At 34.4% G+C, this 21,984-nt stretch overlaps 1 long non-coding RNA gene across 7 annotated transcripts in view; it reads left to right on the top strand.

Moving 5' to 3' along the window:
* LOC141488063 (uncharacterized) overlaps positions 1-21,984 on the top strand; it is a 238,222-nt gene that overhangs the window by 97,388 nt on the left and 118,850 nt on the right. For 6 of the 7 annotated variants that reach the window (XR_012468575.1, XR_012468573.1, XR_012468574.1 and 3 more), the window contains one exon: positions 14,013-14,129. This is a non-coding gene — a long non-coding RNA (uncharacterized LOC141488063). Of the gene's footprint in view, positions 1-2,544; positions 2,613-14,012; positions 14,130-21,984 lie in introns of all 7 variants that reach the window. The other variant, XR_012468578.1, reaches the window with a different exon arrangement.

Below are 21,984 nucleotides of genomic sequence, written 5' to 3'. Positions count from 1 at the left end.
AAAGTTTCATCTCATACCCAGAAAATTGCAGACAACAAAAGATAGAACTGTTTGTTAGAGGGGTTGCAGAAAGAAAAACACGCACAATTAGTACACAATAGTTTCTGTAAATTTGTTGGATAATGTTGGGTGATCACAGTTCTTGTTTCTTTTGTTAGTTCCACATATAAAAGTATAAAAACTGAGGAAACATAAAAGGGCAGAGGAGTTTTGACTTATTTGGCCACTGGAATTTTCAGCAGAACGGATCAGACATATTGTAGGAGGATAAAGAGAGGAAGTAAAATGGTGATGATCATGGAGGGAATCACTTAATTCATTTTACATGTCCTTGTCTACCACTAGCAATGTCCTGTAGATAATTCAAATTGACTCTGAGAGCCAATTATTAATTTTCAAAGTTGAGCATTTACTCCTCATAAACTGATAAATGCCAGAAATTAGTGTTTGATTTATTGTTTTGATTAACTCAATTTAAGACAGTGATGGCAAAAATGATAATGCAGATTAACCATAAAAGTATGTCAGGTGCATATTTCAGGTTTTTGGAGAGACAATTAATAAACATTTACTAGCATACCCTAGTTACCCCATCTCTTGCTTTCTAATAAATTGGTTATTCACAACAAGAAGCAGTTAGAAGTCATTACAGGGAAAAGATAAGGAAAGGAATAGTACTGGTCAAAGAATCTCAGAGCAATGGATAGCCTGCTGAGCTTGGACTCAGAAAGACCTATCTCTCTGAGTTCAAATCCAGTTTCAGTCTGAGTGACCCTGGGCAAGTCTCTTAAACCTTGTTTGCTCAATTTCTTATCTGTATGAAAAGAATGTAAATGCAAACCACTCCATTATTTTTACCAAGAAAATTCTAAATAGGGGCATTAAGAGTCAGACATAATGGGGTTTATGTCTGAACAACAAATACTCAGGAAGATTTAAGACTTGCAACCAGAGTTTCTGAATTCATCAAGTGACTGACCCTATTGGATATGTGTGTCAAGAATTATTTGGAGATAGTGGCCATATTTCATATAATCTCTTTTGTCTGATCATAGGAAAAATGATTTTTGGGGTATCTTTTGTCGCTAAACAGAATATAATTTTTTTCTCCCAGAATTCCTATTTGGAGCAATCTACATACTATCTATGGATAGCCTGGGTCTCCAAGAAGTTAGTAGGACATAACTTTATTATATAGTTTAATCCTTTTATTAAGTGTATGGAAAGTAAAATATAGTGTACAATATAAAAGTATACCTGCTCTTCCTAAGGTGAACTGATTCCATTATAATGATCAGAAGAAAAAGGTTAAGTAAAAGACCAAGTTCTAAGAGGAGATGGGGTTTTGCCAGGGGATAGGAACTTAGAATTTTTTTGGGGGGAACGAGGTAATCCACCCCAAGCATATTGTTTAAACTATTGAGAAAATATAGCATGGGCAGTCACTCAACAAGAGGGATAGATGAAGGCTAGGAGAATGTTTATTCTCTCAGACTCCTACAGAGCTTGATACTTTCAGGGCTTCTTGGGATCAAGGTGGAACACATATTCCCTAAAATAAGCAAAGGATTTTCTAGCTCTTAATTCTTCCAATTCTAAATAATAAGAAATGGATGAAGGGAATTACAATCAGCAGCATCAACTGTGGAAGTAACTTCTCTGATGGACTTATGATAAAGAATGCTATCCACCTCAGAGACATTGCTGATGGTATCAGGACACAGACTAAAGCATATTTTTTCTATTTCTTTCATTTTATTTCTTGTAAGGTTTTTTTTTTCTTTTTGTGGGGGGAGGGCGTATTATGTTTACTCTTCCAACAATACTATTTTAGTAATTTAGTAGTTTAGTAATTTAGTAATTTAGAATATCTCCCAACTAGCACAGTACCCAATAAAATGCCAACTTGCCTGGGAGGGAGCTCCACTTCTTGTGTTATTTTAGTAATATATAAATAAATAAAAATATAAATTAAAAAATAAAATAAAATAGAAAAAAACAACTTGAAGATTTCCCAAATAAAATAGATAAAACAAAGTTATTTTTTCTTACTGCAATAATTTGAAATGATTTTAGAGGTCCTAGTTATCTAACTTGGAAAGAAAAAATTAAATGAATATAAAGAAAAGGATGAAATATTTATAAATAATGTGGTGGTTTATTTGAAAAACATAAGAGAATTGACAAAATTTATTTAAACAGTTTTGGTAAAATAGCACAATATAAGATAGAACTGTAAAAATATTAGCATTTTATGTAACAATCACAAAAGGAAGAGAAGTAATAGATGAGGGACAGTCATTTATAATGATGACAAAAATGTATCAAGTACTGAAGTATTAGCCTGGCGAGGAATACAGCATTTCTTTGTATGGGAAATACAATAATTTTTATAGAGGTACATGAGGAATGAAAGAATTGGCAACATAAGATAGCTAGAGGCCATAGTGGATAGCATGCTGGGTCTGTAGTCATGAAGACCTGAATTTAAACCTGGGTTTAGAAATTTACTTGGACATGTCTCTTAATCTCTTTCTATTTCAGGTTCCTTATCTATAAAATGCAAATAATAAAATATTCACTTTGAAGTTTTATTGTGCTGAACTAATGAGGTAATATTTGAAGAAATAATATTTGAGATAATATTTGTGAAGATTAAATGTAAATGTTAGCTATTGTTATTAGTAATAATCATACATTATTATATTAATGCCATTACCAATACTATTATTAGTAATGATAGTACTTACCAACTTATTTTAAATTAAATTAAATTAATTTAAATTTAAATTAAATACATTTGAATGAAAAGAATTAATAATGATAAATCAATTTATAAATGTAATAGCATTAGAAATGATAACAAAATTTAGAAAGAGAACATAGTCAAATTATGAAAAAATAAAATTATGAAATGTAAAAAAGGCAGAGGATTAACTTTGCTCCTGAAAATTAATTTATCCTCTAAAAGTCATAATTATAAAAATGAAAAATTAACAGAAAATCAAGAAAAAACTAGTAAGTATATGGAAGAGATTAAATAATAAAAATAGCACTTAAAGGTAAATAGATTTTTCTGTGATTATTTAAGGATTCAATATAAGGGAATATAATTTACAATGAATAATGAGTATAGAGAAATAAAGAATTTAATTCATATCATGTTATACACTAAAAAGATTAAATATATGAGGAAGACATATTTTTAAAATAATAAAAATCAGGGTATGCAACTTATATTTATTATATGATATTAAAATTAGGGAGAAGTAGAAAAGTTTTAACTATTCAACAAATATTTTAAAAAATTACAGGAGAAGGGCGGCTAGGTGGCTCATTGGATAGAACACCAGCCCTGGAGTCAGAAATACCTGAGTTCAAATCTGGCCTCAGACACTTAATAATTACCTAGCTGTGTGGCTTTGGGCAAACCACTTAACCCCATTTGCCTTGCAAAAACCTAAAAAAAATTGCAGGAGAATATAGAAAATAAAAAAATTGGGGGAAAAGAATTATGATAAACACTTTCAGTTTGTGACCTATAAAATCTATGACAATGAAAATGAATTAATAACTATTCCCAGTTAATAAACTGTTGAAAAATAGGAATACTCAATTTTTTAAAGAAGCCTCAAAAATGGCTTTTAAGGAAGCCACATACAGTGTTCAACCTGTAACAGAGAAAGAGAAATCAAAATTATTTTGAGATACCTCCATATATTTATTAAGTTGGTGAAGATTGTTAAAAAATAATAATGTGCAAAGAGTTTTGATAAAAATCAAGCAGGCTCTCAGCATATAGAGTGGAAAATTTGTACAGTGTTTTTGGAAAGAAATGTGGAATTATATAATAAAAATTACAAATCTATTCATGCCTTTTAGGCTAACAATACTGTTTGTGGAACTATACTAAGGTTTTATTGATAGAGGGGAATGATTTGTTTCTATATAAATATTTTTAGTAGTATTATTTTAAAGAGCAGAAAAGAAAAAAGAAACTGAAGGAAAAACTTAGATCTCCAGTAATTGGGGAATGGCTAAGCAAAGTGTGATACAATTATTATTTCTACACTGGAAAATCAGGGTATCATGACAAATGAGAAAAATGAAAACAAAAAATAAATATGGAAAGGTAAAGTTATGAAAATTGAAGAAAGTAGAATAAAAATAGCATGTACCCTAATTGAACTAATAACAGAAGAAAAAAGGAGCAATGGAATTTATAAAATATGAAAAAAGCAATAAAAATGAGGATTTATAAATAAATGGGATAAATTTTATTAATTTGTATATTTTACTAAGCCCTGAATCATGATAAAATTTTTATTTTACACATTTTCTTTTTGGGGGAATATGAAAAAGACTGGGATGTCTGACATTTTCATATATAAGATCCAACATGGAATCTTTCCATAAGCAAGAAGGATTCCTTATGAATGTTAATGGATCCTCCAGGAGAAGATGATGATTACATGGAAATCTGATGCCATTGTACTGAATATGCCAGTTCCTGACACATTTCAGAGTCCCCTGGATGAGATTCATAGGCAAACAACAAGTTTGTCCTAAGTGGGGAAGGAAAATGAGTAAGAAAGAATTATTGTCCAGATTATGAATGCAATTGGATAAAGAATTAGAGAGCTCATCTATTGATATATGTGGATAAATAGGAAGAACATCATGGGCTACACTACTTTTAGGTTACACAATTAAACAAAATCCCACATTTTTAGTATAAATATTCTGATGGTAGTATTTGTAAGACAATTTCTCTACAGTCTTGGAAGAATTAAAAAAATGAGTATTGTTATAAATGACATATAATTATAAATACTTAGTCCAGAGTGATTAAAGTAGCTTATATTCATAAACTCTGTAGAGGGTCATTTCTCCTAGTGAGAAAAAGGCAATGAATTATGACAATGTCCTGTCTTATATGAAGTTTGAAAGGCTTGTTCTTCCCCTTTATGCCAAACATTGGTCAGGGTTACAATCTAATCAATACATTTACCCCATATGCTTTCTCCTACCAGTCATTATACTAATGAACACAGGGAAGTGAACAGTAATATGCATGAACTGCAGGAGCACTTGTAAAGGACAAGGACCAGGACTCTAGATCAGCCCCTGACTAGCTGAAGCTAGATTCTGACCTTTCAGAAAAGAGGTTTAATGTCTGGTGAAGTGACTTTATTCAGCTCAATTATTGGTCAGGGTCACTTCTTTTGTCTTACACTCACATCCCAATAGCCCCAGGCAGACCCTAGTCTTTGTAATGTAAACTAACAATCTCTTGCTATATTCTGTGGAAGCCAAACACCCTACATGCTTCACAGTATCAACCAGAGGGCAATGAGAAGACAATGGCAAGCCTGAGTAGGCTAAAGACATAACAAGTGGGGAATTTTGAATGAAAAACAAAATTAAGAATATCAAGTCACTTTGTCAGAATGACTTATGTGTTCCATCGGTATCTTTACAATAAAATAAAATTATTTAAGTCCCTAGCACATTGGGAAAGATCACTTATGGTAAATTTGAACGATATGGATGAGAGTTAAGTAGGTACCAATAAGTTGTGACCTGCATATTTGGAAATAATATATACGTTCATGTTAATATAATTAGAGTATTTGAACATAAAGGAATTGAGCAGATGAATAGAAGGATTGTTTTGCAACAGTGAGAAAACAATTGAGTTTATAAAGAATACATTTTTAGTAGACAAAAGCAACATGGTTTCATGATTTTCTTTTTGACCTCTTGGCAACCTGGACATGGATAGATGTGGAAGTTGATGTAGGGGTAGAGATGAAGAAATTAATAGCTTCAAAATTAAGAAGTCTGTAGAAGGACCTGTCAGATTGAATGATCTGACGAAGTTTGGGGTTTTATAGAAAGTGTGTTCGTTCTAAGTTAATTGGGTTTGGAAATAGATGCTACCTAAATTAAACACACTGAAAAAAATGCCCAGCTGATGATCTTGATTGGGCTGCCAATGGTCTGAAGGTGTTCCATTTTATAATAGTCATAGTAGGAAATGGTGAGTATTTCTCAAAAAGGATGGTCTCCAAATGCACTTCTGATTGCAAAGAGCTCCTTTCTTCCATTTGCATAGCTCTTTTCTACAGTAGTTAACTTGGGGCAGCTTGGTAGTGCAGTGGATAGAACCTTAGAGTCTTAGATTCAGGAGGACAGGAGTTCAAATCCAGCTTCAGACACTTGACACTTAACTAGTTATGTGACCTCTGGCAAGTCACTTAACCCTAATTGCCTTGCATCCAGGACCATCTCCAATAGTTCTGATTTATACTGGCCATTGGACCTAGATGACTCCAGAGGAGAAAGTGAGGCTGGTGACTTAGCACAGCCCCCCCCTCCAACACACACACACACACAAACACACACACACACACACACACACACACACACACACACACACATACACACAGACTCAAATCCAATTCATGTTTTTGTCATATGGAAACAACTACTGTGACCTGTGACGGAATGACCTTCATGGTGAAATATATAAACTACAAGATGATTTCTTTCTGGATATGTCAAGACGGGAGAGGTTGAAATGAATAGGTTTTTGTTGGTAATTAATGCATCTGGTGCATTGCAACTCTGGTGTCTACTCAAGCGTTTTAAGAACCAATAAAGCAGAGAATCTAAAAATAAAATCATAGTAAACTCCAGGTCAAAACATGAACTTGGAGTTTACTATCATTTTATCTTTTCTGCTTCTGGAAAAGTCTACTTAAAAGGAAATTTTTCTCTGTAGTAAGACTAATTTTTTTCTTTTCAACTTCTATCTATTGATTTTACTTTGCTGCCTTGAGCAAAGTATTTTCTTGGCATTCTCAGGCACCCATTTACCCATCCTGGATATTAACAGAGGCAAATTCCTGTGATGAGACTAACTGAACCTCTAGTGGATTAATGATGTACCCTGCATATAATTAGTATTTAATTGTTGAATCAGATCCTATCCTCTGAACTTTCCTATAAATACAGAAAGGAACAACCTCCTTGGTCCTGAATTCTGTGGGAGGAAGCCCATGGGTGATGAGCAAACTCTAAAAAAAGAAATGTAGGAAGGAGAACCCTAAAACAGGGAATAGGAGTACAAGATTTACACTGTTCCCTGATCTAATACCTATGAGATGTATCTTTTATTGCAAGAAAACATATTCTGGCTTTACAAGAATATGTCTAGTCTTTTATAATTTTTATTATTTTATAATTAATATATTTTAATATTTATAATTATTAGGATCTTTCAAACCTCTGATCGTCTCAATCTGCTCCCAGCAGTAGCTAAAATGAGAAGATTAGGACTACCCTATCTATAGTTCTGTCATAAATACATACACATTTTATTGTTCATAATTTCTTACTGTTGCATTTGCACATAGTGGGTGTGGCCTCCCATGCTTTGTCCCCATGAACTACTGACAGATATAACTGCTGACAATTGTAATTGCTGAAGTAGAATTATCTATTATTTCTATGTCAATAGATGTAAGACATAGGAAACCTCATAAGACAGTTTCCCTTTGTTGATTAAAATATTATGTTACAAAGGGGGAAGGAAGATGGGTATTTTTCCTGTATTCCAGAGATCAATATGATGAATGTAGAGATATTTTTTTCCTGAAGTTCCATAGTATCTGGTGCCTTTGAGTCTCAATAGAGTTGGTGCTGTAGTGATTACTGATGAATTCTGCAGTAATAAATTTTAGGAATGTTGAAGTTCTGTTTGTCCTTTCCCTATTTCAGATATGAGCAAAGAATATTTTTGAAGAAATAAAGTTTTAGTGCTTTCAAGCATGGCACATATTAAGCAAGATTAAAGGCAGGGGTTAACAAAAAGTGAAATGAAGCAATTTATGAATAAATTATAGTACACAAAGGGCTCTTTGGGTTTTAATGTTGGATTTTATGTATAGGTCCTTTGGCAAAGTTGGGCTTACAAATTTGGAATTCACTGATCCCTTGAAAGGAACATGGAATGAGGTAGTATTTTTTGGTTGTTTTGTTTTGTTTTTTTCTCCTTTGCTTTCTGTGCATTCCAGGATATTACACACATGGTTGGGGGTGGGGGGTGGGACAGGAATGAATATATAAACATAAAATTTAAAAAAAATATTGTTGTTTATGTCTACCATTGCTCTCTTCTTTTGGAAAGTACCTTATTCAGATGGAAAGTTTTTGGTAATATCAGACAACTATCTCTTTTTGAAGAATGCTGACAAACCAGTTTTTTGTTTAGTTTAGTTCTGTTACAAAGAAAGCTGAGATGCTCAAAGCACAATATGATTTATGTTCCTAGTGACCTTTATCTTGGGATGTTTGTGATTGAAAACAATTAAAATTACCAGAGTCAACAGTCTGCAAAGAATACAGTGCAATTTGGTTTGGTTTATCTCTTGCCCTTCTCCTCATTTCATTGTTTAGCTTCTCTTGTACACTGAATCCACTCAACCATTCATGCATGTGCCTGGCAAAAAGTGCTTTTGACAGCTCAGGGAATATAATCAAGCAATGTTGTCAAACAGCTGTGCCAAAAGTACAAGGGGCCCTGAGTAAACAGTCAATAAGCAACGATAGGACAAAATTAATGTAAATTAACTAATCAAAATATTCTCAACATACAGTAAAACCTTGATTAAAACCAGAACCTTTTCTATTAATCATTACTTGTTGTTGTTTGAAACTGTTAGGAGAAAGTAGTAAACCTTAATAAAACAAAGCCATAACAAGTGTATAATTCTAAAAAGCAGCTTCCTACCAATATTCTGGGAGTCATTATGATGATTCTGCAACACTATAAAATTCTTAATCATTTAAAAAAAGACTAACAGAATTTAAAATATTATCCATATTTAGGAAAGTGGATTAACTTATTTTGTAAAGATTAAAAAAACCTGAAAAAAGTTTTCAATTTGCTTTAAGTTTTACCCCAGAATTTACCTCTTTCCCAAGGCCTTTGGTCTCCTTTATGTTTGTTATCAATATATACTGAGTAGGGTTATCTTTTAACCTTATACAAAGGTCATTCAAGAGCTTCCAGCACTTGGAATATTCTTTGATATATATAAAAACTCTTTTTACAAGTATGTATAGGCCTGCCTTTCTGGTGGTACCAATCTCTGACCTCAGACCCATCACTATTTGTCTGGGATCATCTTCTCTCCCTTTCTTCTTCCTCTTTTCCCATATAAAGGATGGTATGTCAGATGCCTCTTTGCTAGAATATCTCCCAACTCGGTACCCAATAAAACGCCAACTTGCCTGGGAGGGAGCTTCACTTCTGGTGAATTTTTTCTCAGATCAGCATCAGCCCCAATATTAAGGAGGTACAAGCCCCAACATGTACACTTTCAGTCCCCAAGCCTAAATGTTATCTACAATGAGAGACACCATAATGCCATGCATAAATGTACTACATATAAAAGTAAAAAAAGAACTGTCTAGCTTCAAATACCTACTGCTATTGAACCCTGGGCAAGTCATTAGGTGTTTTTTTATCTGTAAAATGGTTGAATTATTAAATAATCTCTCTAAAATACAATTCAGCACTAAATCTGTAATCCTATGAATGATGATTCTGCAACACTATAAAATTCTTAATCATTTAAAAAAAGACTAACAGAATTTAAAATATTATCCATATTTAGGAAAGTGGATTAACTTATTTTGTAAAGATTAAAAAACCTGAAAAAAGTTTTCAATTTGCTTCAAGTTTTACCCCAGAATTTACCCTAAAAAATTCAATTAACTTATTTATATATGTTCCTTTCCTTTAGAATTCTGGTTTATATTAGGTTTATAGTCTAGAGTTAGTTAAGATTTCATAATGCTCTTTTTCTCTTAAAGATTTTATTGAATGATAACATATACAAACAAAGTTCTTAGAGAAGCTAAAGGAATCACCAATCTCATTTTTTTAGGTTTTTGCAAGGCAAATGGGGTTAAGTGGCTTGCCCAAGTCCACACAGCTAGGTAATTATTAAGTGTCTGAGACCGGATTTGAACCCAGGTACTCCTGACTCCAGGGCTGGTGCTTTATCCACTACACCACCCAGTTGCCCCTCATTTTATTCTTCTATAGTCCTTTGCAAAACAGATAACATTGAAATAATTTCTAGAAAAAACATTTGTTAGCCTGTCTTGTAGAAATCATTTGCACTATCTATAGATGACCTCGAAGGAATATAGATATATTATATACACTGAGCCATATCTAGGCTAAAGCAATCAGGATTATGCCTCAGGGTGCCAAATTTAGAGGGTGCCAAATGTAAAAAGTACTGACAAAATTTCAGCTTCACGGAAACAATATAGTTTAGCAGTTAGTAAGAATAATTACTTTAAATGGGAAGTTACCGGACACCAGCTGAGGTGACTCTCCTTCCTATCCCTCCCAACTAACTCTAATGAATGAATGTTTCATTCTGCTTGTCCTAGATATGTTACCATGTTTGCTTAGGAGTCAGCAATTCCTATATAGATCTTTAGATACATATTTTTTGGGGGGGAATCTCTTCTTTCAAGTAGAGATACAGACTTGTATCATTGTGAGTTTTTCTGACTGAACTTTTGTTGTCTTTATTCTTTCTGAACCTGATTTTGTCTTTCAATCTAAAGGGCTTCTTTTCAAATTAAATTGTCCTTTGAAAAGTGTCAGTGTTCTATTTTGGCTTTGTTTCATTTAAGGTTTGACTTCAGCCTTATTTTGTGATATCTAGGCCTTATTTAAAGTCAATATTTATTCTTTGATTGGCATATCATTGAAACACATTTATCCAGATTATGCAATGGTCTATAATTTAGCACATTCAATGACATTCCTTTTTATATGTACTTCTTTTAGGGACATCAACATCTGTAAGCTAAGGAATTCTCTCAGCCTCAGGTCATTATTTAAAAGCAGGAGTGACTCAGAATAGCACAATTATTAAAGCTAAGGCATTGAATTTTCTTCTTTTTTACTCTCTTCCAAATCTTCCTACTAGATGGAAGGCCATTTTGCAACGATTTTCAAACTATTGACAGGATTTTCAACCATGAAAGGGCAGCTGTGTATTCATTAGTTCTATCTGTGAATATATGCAATGTGGGCTGATTCTATTTCATGGATTCAGCTTTGAATCTGTGCAGGCTTTTTCAAATATGAGTTGTCTGATTATAGTGAAATCCACTTATAGCATCATTCTGTAAGCTTGCAGCTAGGGCTCTTTGCTCAAGAAGTCCTTTCTTTAATTCTGGATGTCTGGATTACAGGAACCATAATGAAACTGAAGGAGAAGGTCAATACAAAATGCATAGCTATGGGATTTCAATTCTTCAGATTGTGTTCTTTTAGTTAAATCAAAAGACTGGATAAATTACAGTCAACAATTCACTGGCATGATATGTGATCCTCCCCCCCCCCCAGTCAATATTGAGTAAATAGATTTAAAATAAAATACTAGGAACTTACTATGTAGGAGAAATAAAGATAGAACCTTATGTTAGGCACAACAAAGGACCAGAGACCCAAACTCAAGTTGGACTTAAATTGCTAAAACCTGCTCAGTATTTCTTAGTTTTTCTACTCTGTTTCCTACTCTGAGTTTTCTCATTTTTTTCTACACTTTAACTTTGCCAGCTTTCTTTTCTGAGGTAAACACACATGCTTGGAAAATAGAAAGTGAAAAAAATTTTAAAGTTACTTTTTTCTGTCTACACAAAGAATTATTAGCTAGATTTTTTTTCTACTGGGGAGATAGCCAAAGACCACAAGACAGTGACAATTCCAATACAGAACTGAAACTAACTTTGTGGGTGTAGGGAGGTTCAGTCACTTTAAGTAGCCCTTATTTGCAAATAAGAAAGTATAATCATTCTCCTAACATAGGGTATTATCATTATTTTTATAAGAATAGTTAGACAGATCTATTGGCAATCTCTCCTAAATAAGGAAGAATAGAATAATTCAAACAGAACATATCCCTGATGTGTCTCCTAGGTTTGTTAAGGAAAGCAATGCTTGCTTCTCTCTGTATGCCTGCTCCTTTCTCCTTGCAACTTATTGTCAGCCTATATAAACAGAGAATTAGATTATTACTCGTAGAAAACTGCACATAGTAGGCCCTTAGTAAATATTATTGCTTTCTTCTTGAACTACAATCACACATAATCACTTGTGAAGCTATCCCCCTTGCAGGCATTTGCTTTTGGACTGTAGGGGGATTTTTCCCCTCCAAGGGCAGAGTCAGCATTCACCTTTCTTTCGTTTCACTTGTGCCTGTCAATGTCATGATGTTCTTTTGCTCAGTTGTCTGTTTGGGATTATTGATAGCTACAACAAGAGAGTTTAAGGCCAATGACAGGAGCTCTTGACCTACTTTTAACTTGGCTTTGGCCGACATGCTTACCTGCAATGTCAATAATTACTCAAGGAGTAGTCATTTATCCATTAAATCTAGCAGGGCTCCTTTTTACTTTCAATGTTTCTTAACAGCTTTTTAAATGAAGAAGTAGTCCTTTGTTAACTGAAAACTAGTTCAATAGCCATACTGTATCAATGAACCTAAGGGATGGAAATTATAGGCAATTGTAGATATGTTCACTACCCTCTATTTGACTTACTGAATCAAGTACAATCTGCTTATGATAGCCCAGGGACCAATTTGTTCAAAGTTCTTATTTATTTATTGCTTTTAGACCATTTAAATTCTCTTTAAACTCCCCCAAAAGTTTTCTTCATTGTTAATTAAGCCATTTTCTAGAATCATGATTCATCCCTAAATAGTCTGAAATTTCTGCTTAGGTCAGTAACCTATTGAGACTAGTTAGTCACTTAGCCTTTATTAAATATTTATGGGCCAGACACTATGCTAAGCATGGAAATACAGAAAAGCAAAATATCAAATATCCCTGCTCTCAAGGAGCTTATAGTCTAATGGTGGATTGTAGAAATAAGATTGCGAAAAATTGAGAGGAGTCTCAGGGACTAGATATTTGGCCTTCTAAGAGGTTAAACTATCATTACTTCTTTGCTTTTTATCCAACTTGTGATTGAGAAAATATCTAGTAATCTAGCCTAGGGGAAAATACCCAACAATCTAGAACAAAATCGTATTCACTGCTTTTAAGTAGTTGAGAACTTTAGATAGCTGGTTTATTGGCAGTTTGCAATGGAAGTATTTCTGAACCTGGAAGTACAGGAGCTTTATTCATTTTCCTGCTATGTCTTCTTGTAAGCAGTGATTTGCCTACCATGCCCCACTAGGCTACTTTATGAGACCCCTAAAGCCCAGTCTTTGACATTTTAATAAGAGAATCTGACTCATCAAAAATCCTGTTAGGAGATTTGCTTTTGTTTATTTTGAAGATTCATCTTCAGATTGACTAAAGTTACACAGAATGAAGTCTCTATTCTGGGTCTGGCCTTTTGCATTGTGAAACATCTTTTCAGATTGAAATATATTACATAGATGTACAATTTTCACATACATCAATAGTCTCAGAAAAAAGGAATTAGGCTTGAGTTGATTTCTGAGTCTTTCCTATACCATCATTAGGCACACATTTATTAAGCACCTGCTATGTCCCACTTGAAGCTAAGTGACTCAGTGACTCTGCTTGGCCCAGCATATCACAGTTCAAATCTGATCTCAGACAATTATTAACTGTGTGATCCTGAGCAAGTCACTTAAACTCTACTTTAATCCAGTAGAGAAACCACTTTAGCTTCTTTGCCAAGAAAATGCCCTAGACAATAATGGGGTGGGAAACGACTGAACAACTGTGACAACTTGTCCCAAGGACCGCTAAGTGATAAGAAACAAAGAAAGGCCAAAGAAACATGGTCCTTGTCTTCAAAGAGCTTGCATTCTAGTGGAGGCAAGGCTGTGCTAATAAATGCTTAACAGACTTTCTGAAAAAAAGATGCCCTTATAATACTTAAAGTTAATTCTACATCATTCAAATTTTCTCCATCAATTTCTCAAATCTAGACAATCAACAAAACAGTGGATTAAGTCATGATTTGAAGCATTTGTCAACTGAGATGTTCATATTGAAAAGTTAATTGATTCTGAAGAAGAAAGGAGTTAATGCTGACGGGCCTGAAGGTAAGAGAGACACATTGTATAACTGATGATACAATATGAGATACAGTGTAACTGGGAGGTGATCTCAGAGAGGAAGGAACTAAGAAAATATGAAGGAGTGGGGCCACTTGCATAAAGGTAAGCTGAGTTTTGAAGGAAATGAGGTGCAAGGATGAATCCTCCCTTTAAAAAAAGTCAATCTTTTCTTGCACTATCGTGGTTGTTTTTGTGTTTAGAATTGCTATTTCAAACTCCCTAGACTATAATTTTGCCTGTTCACAGAATAGTTGACATACAAGGAATTAGAAAATTAGAAAAGAAAGACTGAAAGCAGGAAAGACGTTTTCTAAAGTCAAATTCACATTCCTAATTCCAACTCACTCTTCATATGACCTTACACAAGACACTTAACTTCTGAATTTCATCTTTATCTGCAAATCATGGGGATTGGATGAGATGATCCCTTTCAGCTTTTAAATCTTTTATCCTATGATCCCAGAACAGATAGAGACTAAATAAAGTAACTTGTGGAGAGTTCAGATGCAATTTCTGAACCAACAGAATAATTCAGATGCTTGTTTTCTGCACAAATGTTGGTAGGCTATTCAAATATTTAAAGAAGTTTTGTTTTCCTAGGCCAATATTCCTCCAGATTTGGTCATGTTACTTTTGTTGCTCTACTCTTCAAACTGGATCATGAATGTCTCTGGAACTTCAGATTCAATATGGCTACATTTGAATTTATCATAATCCTTCCCCCATCAAATTCCCTTCTTGATATTCATATTTCTGTGAATGACATCATTATTTTCCTTATCATCCAAATGTGAGATAAAATCCTCAAAGGCAGGAGATTTTTATATATGTATTATGGAACGTTTTAATAATCCAGTGATTATGGACTTAGAATAAGTGTTTTAAAATACCTAACATAAAATACATACGGGCGGCTAGGTGGCTAAGTGGATAGAGCACCAGCCCTGGAGTTGGTAGTGCCTGAGTTCAAATCCAACCTCATATAATTTCCTATCTGTGTGGCCTTGGGCAAGCCACTTAACCCCATTTGCCTTGCAAAATCCTAAAATAAAATAAAATAAAATAAAAAATAAAATACAAAGGATTACAAGGGAAACCAAACATATTGGAATACATTGATTTAAAAAAAAAGGACACAGATCCCCGCTCAAAAACTTCTGCTTTAAGTTATCTATGACTCTCTTAATTCCTTGTGTCTTTTGGTTCCTAATCGTAAAGTCCTATTTCCAAATATTTTGCTTATTGAATAATTTCCTTCTATTTCTCTTTCTTCTAATCTGAATCTTCATTATTTTCCTCTTGGTCTATTTCTAACTCTTTTTCTAGTTTTTCCAGCTTTCTTGACATCATTCTGTCCTGAATACCATTTCCAGGGTTACTCTTCCTAATGGAAAGCTTTAATAGTATCACTTGTTTTAAAAAATTATCAACATCTGTACCAGTTGGATTTTAGATGACACATAAGATAATACTCATGGGTAGTTTACATTGTTAAATGTATTTGTAGTGGTGGGGGGGAACTGGCTAATGGAGCTTTGAGAGCTCTTAAAGCAATGCACAAAACTCAAACTGTCATATAGTCTCTTGGAGGTTTGAGTTGTCTGTTTCTGGAAGTGTGAGATGGAGGGGCCAGGGCCTTTCTAAAATCAGAGCAAAAGCAGATATTCTATGACTCTTTTCTCTAGGTTTGTTATGTGGCCATTAAAAGCCTTTAGATTATCTATTGTGACACAGATGATTTTTTTTAAGCAAAAGGCTTGAATGAATGGAAGAAATGTATCTTCCTCAAAAACTTCTGAGTGAGGAAAAGGAAGAGTTACTATAAGCCTCTAGGAAGGGAAATGTTCTTATGTTGTCTCTCCTAGTGCTGTTCTCCAAGTTAGTTGTTTTCTTTTCATTTTTAGGTTAAACATAAATACATTTCCATATTAGGTTGTGAAAGAAAAATCAGAACAAAAGGGGGGGAAACCATGAAGAAGAAAAAACAAAAAACAATGAAAATAGTATTCTTTGATGTACATTCAGACTCCACAGTTATTTCCCCTAGATGTGGATGGCATTTTCCATTACAAGTTTTTTGGAATTGTCTTTGATCACTGTATTGCTGAGAAGAGCTGTCAGTCATAGAGTATCATCACATGCTGCTGCTGTTACTGTATACAGTGTTCTGATTTTTCTGCTCACTTTTCTCAGCATAAGTTCATGTAAGTTTTTCTGAAATCTGCCTGCTCATGATTTCTTATATAAACAATAGTACTCTGACACATCCACATAACACAATTTGTTCCACCATTCCCCTATCGATGGGGATCCCCTTTAGTTTCCAATTCTTGGCCACCAAAAAAAGAACTGCTATAAAAATTTTTGTACACATTGAGTACTTTTCCCCTTTTTTTATGATTTCTTTTGGATACAGACCCAATAGAGGTCTTGTTGGGTAGAAGGATATACACATTTTTATAACCCTTTGGGCACAGTTACACATATCAGGATGTTTCACATTTTCTTTTAAATTTTATTTCTGGTTTTATTATTTCTTGGTGTCTTATAATGTCATTTTATTCTTTTGACCAGATTCTAGTTTTCATGGAGTTATAGTCTTCCTTAAGATTTTGGACCTCTTTTTGTATTTATTTAACTTTCTTTTCATAATTTTCTTGAATTGTTTTTTATTTTTTCTAGTGTTTCCTCAATCTCTCTTAATTGATTTTTTTGAATTCTTTTTTTTTAAGTTCTTACTTTTCTGGTAGGAGGGTTTTTAATTCATTTTCCTCTGAATGTGAACCCAGATCTTATACACCATAATAGCTATCTTTTTCCTTTGCTACTCATTTTTACTTACTTATTAATAGTACAATCAAATTTTAATCCTAAATTGTGAGTAATGTTGCCCCAGACCTAGTGTCCTCCTTACTGTTATTTTTTCCTTATTTTTCCCTTTTTTCCTTTTTATCCTTTTGCAAGCTTTTAAGTTATACATTTTTCACCACCCTCCCTTCCCATCCCCCTCCCTTTGGCAGCAAACTATCTGATATAGGTAATAAATGTAAAATTGGGTTTAAGATATTTCTACTTTAGTTAAGCTGTGAAAGAATTAGAACTAAGGGTAAAAAACATGAGAAAGAAAAATATAAAAGAAGGTTTTATTTTTATTTTTAGGTTTTTGCAAGGCAAATGGGGTTAAGTGGCTTGCCCAAGGCCACACAGCTAGGTAATTATTAAGTGTCTGAGACCGGATTTGAACCCAGATACTCCTGACTCCAAGGCTGGTGCTTTATCCACTATGCCACCTAGCCACCCTAAAAGAAGTTTTTAAAAAATGAACAGTATGATTTAATTTACACTCAGAATTCATCAGTTGTTCTTTATTTTTGCTTTTCATTCTGGATGTGGGGGCGGCTAGGTGGCACAATGGATAGAGCACCGGCCCTGGAGTCAGGAGTACCTGAGTTCAAATCTGGCCTCCGACACTTAATAATTACCTAGCTGTGTGGCCTTGGGCAAGCCACTTAACCCCATTGCCTTGCAAAAAAAAAATCTAAAACAAAACCCAAAACAAATCTGGATGTGGGTGACATTTTCCTTAACATGTTTCTCAGAATTGTCCTTGATCACAGATGTGCTGAGAGTTGTTTCTATCATAGTTAATCTTTTCACAATGTTGCTATTAGTGTGTACTATGTTATCCTGGTTCTGCTCACTTTTCTCAGCATTAGTTCATGCAAGTTTTTACATGCTTTTCTGAAGTCAGTTCAATCATGATTTCTTATAGAAACAATAGTATTCCATAACATTCATAAACTATAGTTTGTTCAGTCATTATCCAATTGATAGGTATCTCATCAATTTCTAATTATTTGCCGATACAAAAAGAACTGCTATAAATATTTTTGTACTTGTGGGTTCTCCCCCCGCCCTTTTAGATTTTTTTTCTCTTTTTTGCAAGGCAAATGGGGCTAAGTGGCTTGCCCAAGGCCACACAGCTTGGTAAATTATTGTGTCTGAGGTCAGATTTGAACTCAGGTATTCCTGACTCCAGGGCCAGTGCTCTAACCACTGTGACACCTAGCCACCCCTATTTCCCCTTTTAAAATGATCTTTTGGGGATAGATGGAACAATGGGTATGCACTTTTATTGCCCTTTGGGCAGGGCTCCAAATTTCTCTCCAGAATGATTGGATCAGTTCACAACTCCACCAAAAGTTCATTAGTATCCGACTTTTCCCACATCCTCTCCAACATGGATCATTTTCTTTCTTTTTTTTGTTATTTTTACCCAGTCCAATATGTATGAAGTGGTACCTAAGAGCTACTTTAATGTGAATTTCTCTGATCAATAAGGATCTGGAGAATTTTTTAATATGTCTATAGATAATTTTAATTTTTTTCAGCTAATATTGCCCATTCATATCTTTTGATAATTTATCAATTGGAGAATTACATTCTTATAAATTTAACTCAGTTCTCTATATATTTTAGAAATGAGTCCTTTATCAGAAATAGTAGCAGTAAAAATCATTTTCCATCTTTCTGCATTCCTTCTAATCTTGGTTGCATTGGTTCTATTTGTGAAAAGTTTTTTTTAATTTAATGTGGACAAAATTGCCTATGTTCTCTATCTCTTCTTTGGTAATAGACTTCCTATTCCATTCATTTTATTAGAGAATTCATCCTTTTTACATTTGTATTTCCTTCTGCTCTATCTTCCCTGTTTGTACTTTCTCTCCTTTTCCCTTTATTTCTCCTTACCAGTGTTGTGCTTTTCACTGATGCTTTCCTCAACTTGTCCTTCTTTTTATCATTCACCTCCCTTTTCTTTTCCCTCCCCCTTTATCCCTTTTCTTCTTTTACTTTTACTTCCCCCCCCCGCCTGTTATTACCCTCTTCCCCGCCCCCCTTCCTTGTAGTCTAGAATAAATTTCCAAACTCAGTTGGGAATGTATGCATTTTCCTCTTTGAGACAAATCTATTGAGAATAAGATTTATTCAATGCTCATAACTTCCCTGCTTTCCCTCTACTATATTAGGTTCTTTGTGCCTCTTGATGTGATATAATTTATTCTCTAATGCCTCTGCCTCCTTATGCCAGTATAATCCTTTTTCTTTTCCCATGTCCTAATTGTTTTATAACTGTCTTGTATCCATTCCCTCAATCAATGTACACACTTTTCAACTTTCCTGATAGAAGTACAATTCTCAAGAGCCATAAGCATTCTTCCATCATAATTTATACTCAGTCTCTTTTCAACAGCAACTCATTCATCTGTCTCATTAGAAGTACAATCCTCAAAAATGAAGAGTCTGATCACATCACAGTGAATTTGTACCCACACCCTCTTTCTAATTATGCTTCTTTCAATTAATCTAAGAGAAATAACAGTTTTCAAGAGTTACAAGTATTGTCTTCCCATTTAGGAATGTAGGCAGTTTAATTTTATTAATTAAATTCCTCCCCTCATCCATCCCCTCCCCATTCTAATTATCTTTTTTAGGCATCTCTTGAAGCTTGATTTGAAGATCAAATTTTCTATTCAGTTCTAGTCTTTTGAAATTCCTCAATTTCCTTGAAAGGCCAATCTCCCCCACCCTGAAAGAATAGGCTGAATTTTGCATGGTGGCTGATTCTTGGTTGTAATCCAAACTCCTTTGCCCTTTGGAATATCATATTCTATTCCATCCAGTCCTTTAAATTTGAAGCTGATAAATCCTGCATAATCCTTAATGCAGCTCCCTGGTATTTAAATCACTTCTTTATGATGCTGTGCAGTGTTTTCTCCGTTAGTTGAGAATTCTAAAATTTGACTGCAATATTCCTTGGAGTTTTTATTTTGGGATCCCTTTCATGGGGTGATCAATGGATTCTTTCAAGGACTATTTTATCTTCTTGTTCTAGGATATTAGGGCAGGTTTTCATCATAATTTCCTGCATAGTATTATCCAGGTTTTTTTCTCTGATTGTGATTTCAGTAGACTAATAATTCATGAATTCTCTCTCCTGGATCTATTTTTCAGTTGGTCATTTTTCCTAAGAGGCATTTTGCATTTTCTTCTATTTTTACAGTCTTGGTTTTGTTTGATGGAATTTTGCTGGTTCAGAGACTGGTTTGTTTCAATTTGTCCCATTTTAATTTTTAAGTTTGCCTTTTTGTTTCCTTAAAAGTGGCTCGTTTTATTTTTCAGCTGATCAATTTTACTTTTAAAATTATTGTTTTCTTCAGTTAATTTTACATAGTCTTTATTTTTTCTCCATTTTTCTTCTTCCTCTTTTCTTTAGTTTTTAAAATCCTTTTTGAGCTCTTCCATAAGATCTTTCTGGATTTGAGAACAATTCATCAGGTCTTTTGAGAATTCACATGTAGGTACTTAATCAAGGCTTTCCTCTTCCAAGATGACATTTTTATCCTCCCATTGACAGTTACTAAGGTTAGTGCTTTTTTTGAGAGGTTTTGGGAGTTATTTTTACAGTTGAACACTGTTCCTGTGCTAAAGGATGGATAGTCCCAAGTTATAAGGTCAGGGTTCTGGTCCCAACTTTCTGCTCTGGCATTTCTGATGTTCCCTGTTTGCTCTGTGAACTAGGTGGCTCAAAGTCACACCAGCATTGCAGGACTTGAAATTTTGCTCTCTGAACTAGGTGGCAGAGCTGCACTTAGACCTTAGCTGCACTGTGGCTAAGAGCTTCTTGCTGGTTTCCCAGCCACACTAGGTTATACTCTCCCTTTACCCATGTGACAGACCTTTTCCTGAAGTTCTTCTAAGATATCTTGCTGAAAAGCTCTTTCACTTTTTTTCTTGGTGGGTTCTGTTACTTTAGGCTCTGTTTAAAAACTTCATTCAAAGTTGTTTTGGAAAAAGCTCTGGGAGCTTCCTAGCTTTGTGCCACCATCTTGGCTCTGCCCAGGAAGTCACTTACTATCCTTTTTTAAGAAAAGTCTGTCCAAAGGCTCAATGTCAAGAACTGTTCCCCTATACCACACTTAGGGTCCCCAGTCACACTGTCCTGAAAATGTTTTTGCTCTCTGCAGCACAAATACCATACTCACCAGGTTGTGTTCATTCCTCTATGTCCAGTGCTACAACCAGGTCAGTGTTGGCATTCAGATTGGCATTCAGAAACAGCTGGGGGTGGCAAGGGGGTGAGGGATAAAAACAATGGGTGTGTCTTTTCACAGTGGTCTAAAGCTTTTGGAAAGTTTGCCAAGTAAAAGTTCCTGAGGTGAAAGTTTCTGAAGGTGGTTAAAGTTGGAAGGTAACATTTCTTGAATCCTTGTCTGCTTCTCTAAGGGGCTGCCCCCAGGCCCTGCTGTTTGTTGATTCAGGAGAGTCCACCTGGAGGTGTGAACACTTTACTCAGGTTTAACCTCAGGCTCTGGAAGTCATCACTTTTCTGATTTCTTCTCATTTTGTCTTAGGTAGACAAGAGCTTTACCCCTTTATTTTTGCTGCTCTATGTTAATTTTATAATGATGTTTTGTCTATGGAGGAAATCTGGAGAGAATGGGAATTTCTGACCTACTCTACCATCTTCCCTGAATAATCTCTAGAAAGAATTGGAAATTGTGGGAATGTCTGTCAATTGTGGATTAACTATACAATTTGTGGTATGTAATTGTGATGGAATACTACCGTGCTATAAGAAATGATGAGCTTGATGATCTTAGAAAATCATGGATGGGCTAGAACAAAATAATGAAGAATGAAATGTGCAGAACCAAGAGAACATTACGGTAGCAGCAGTATTACTTTAAGAACAACTCTGAGTGTCTCTTATAAATACCCGAATTAACTACAAAGGACCTTTGAAGAGAGACACTATCTACAAAGAACTGATAAATAAAAG

Source organism: Macrotis lagotis, chromosome 5 (assembly GCF_037893015.1).
Source record: "Macrotis lagotis isolate mMagLag1 chromosome 5, bilby.v1.9.chrom.fasta, whole genome shotgun sequence".
NCBI classification, from domain to species: Eukaryota; Metazoa; Chordata; class Mammalia; order Peramelemorphia; family Peramelidae; genus Macrotis; species Macrotis lagotis.
The sequence above is the reverse complement of the archived record's forward strand: the minus strand, read 5'-3'. Positions and strand labels throughout refer to the sequence as shown.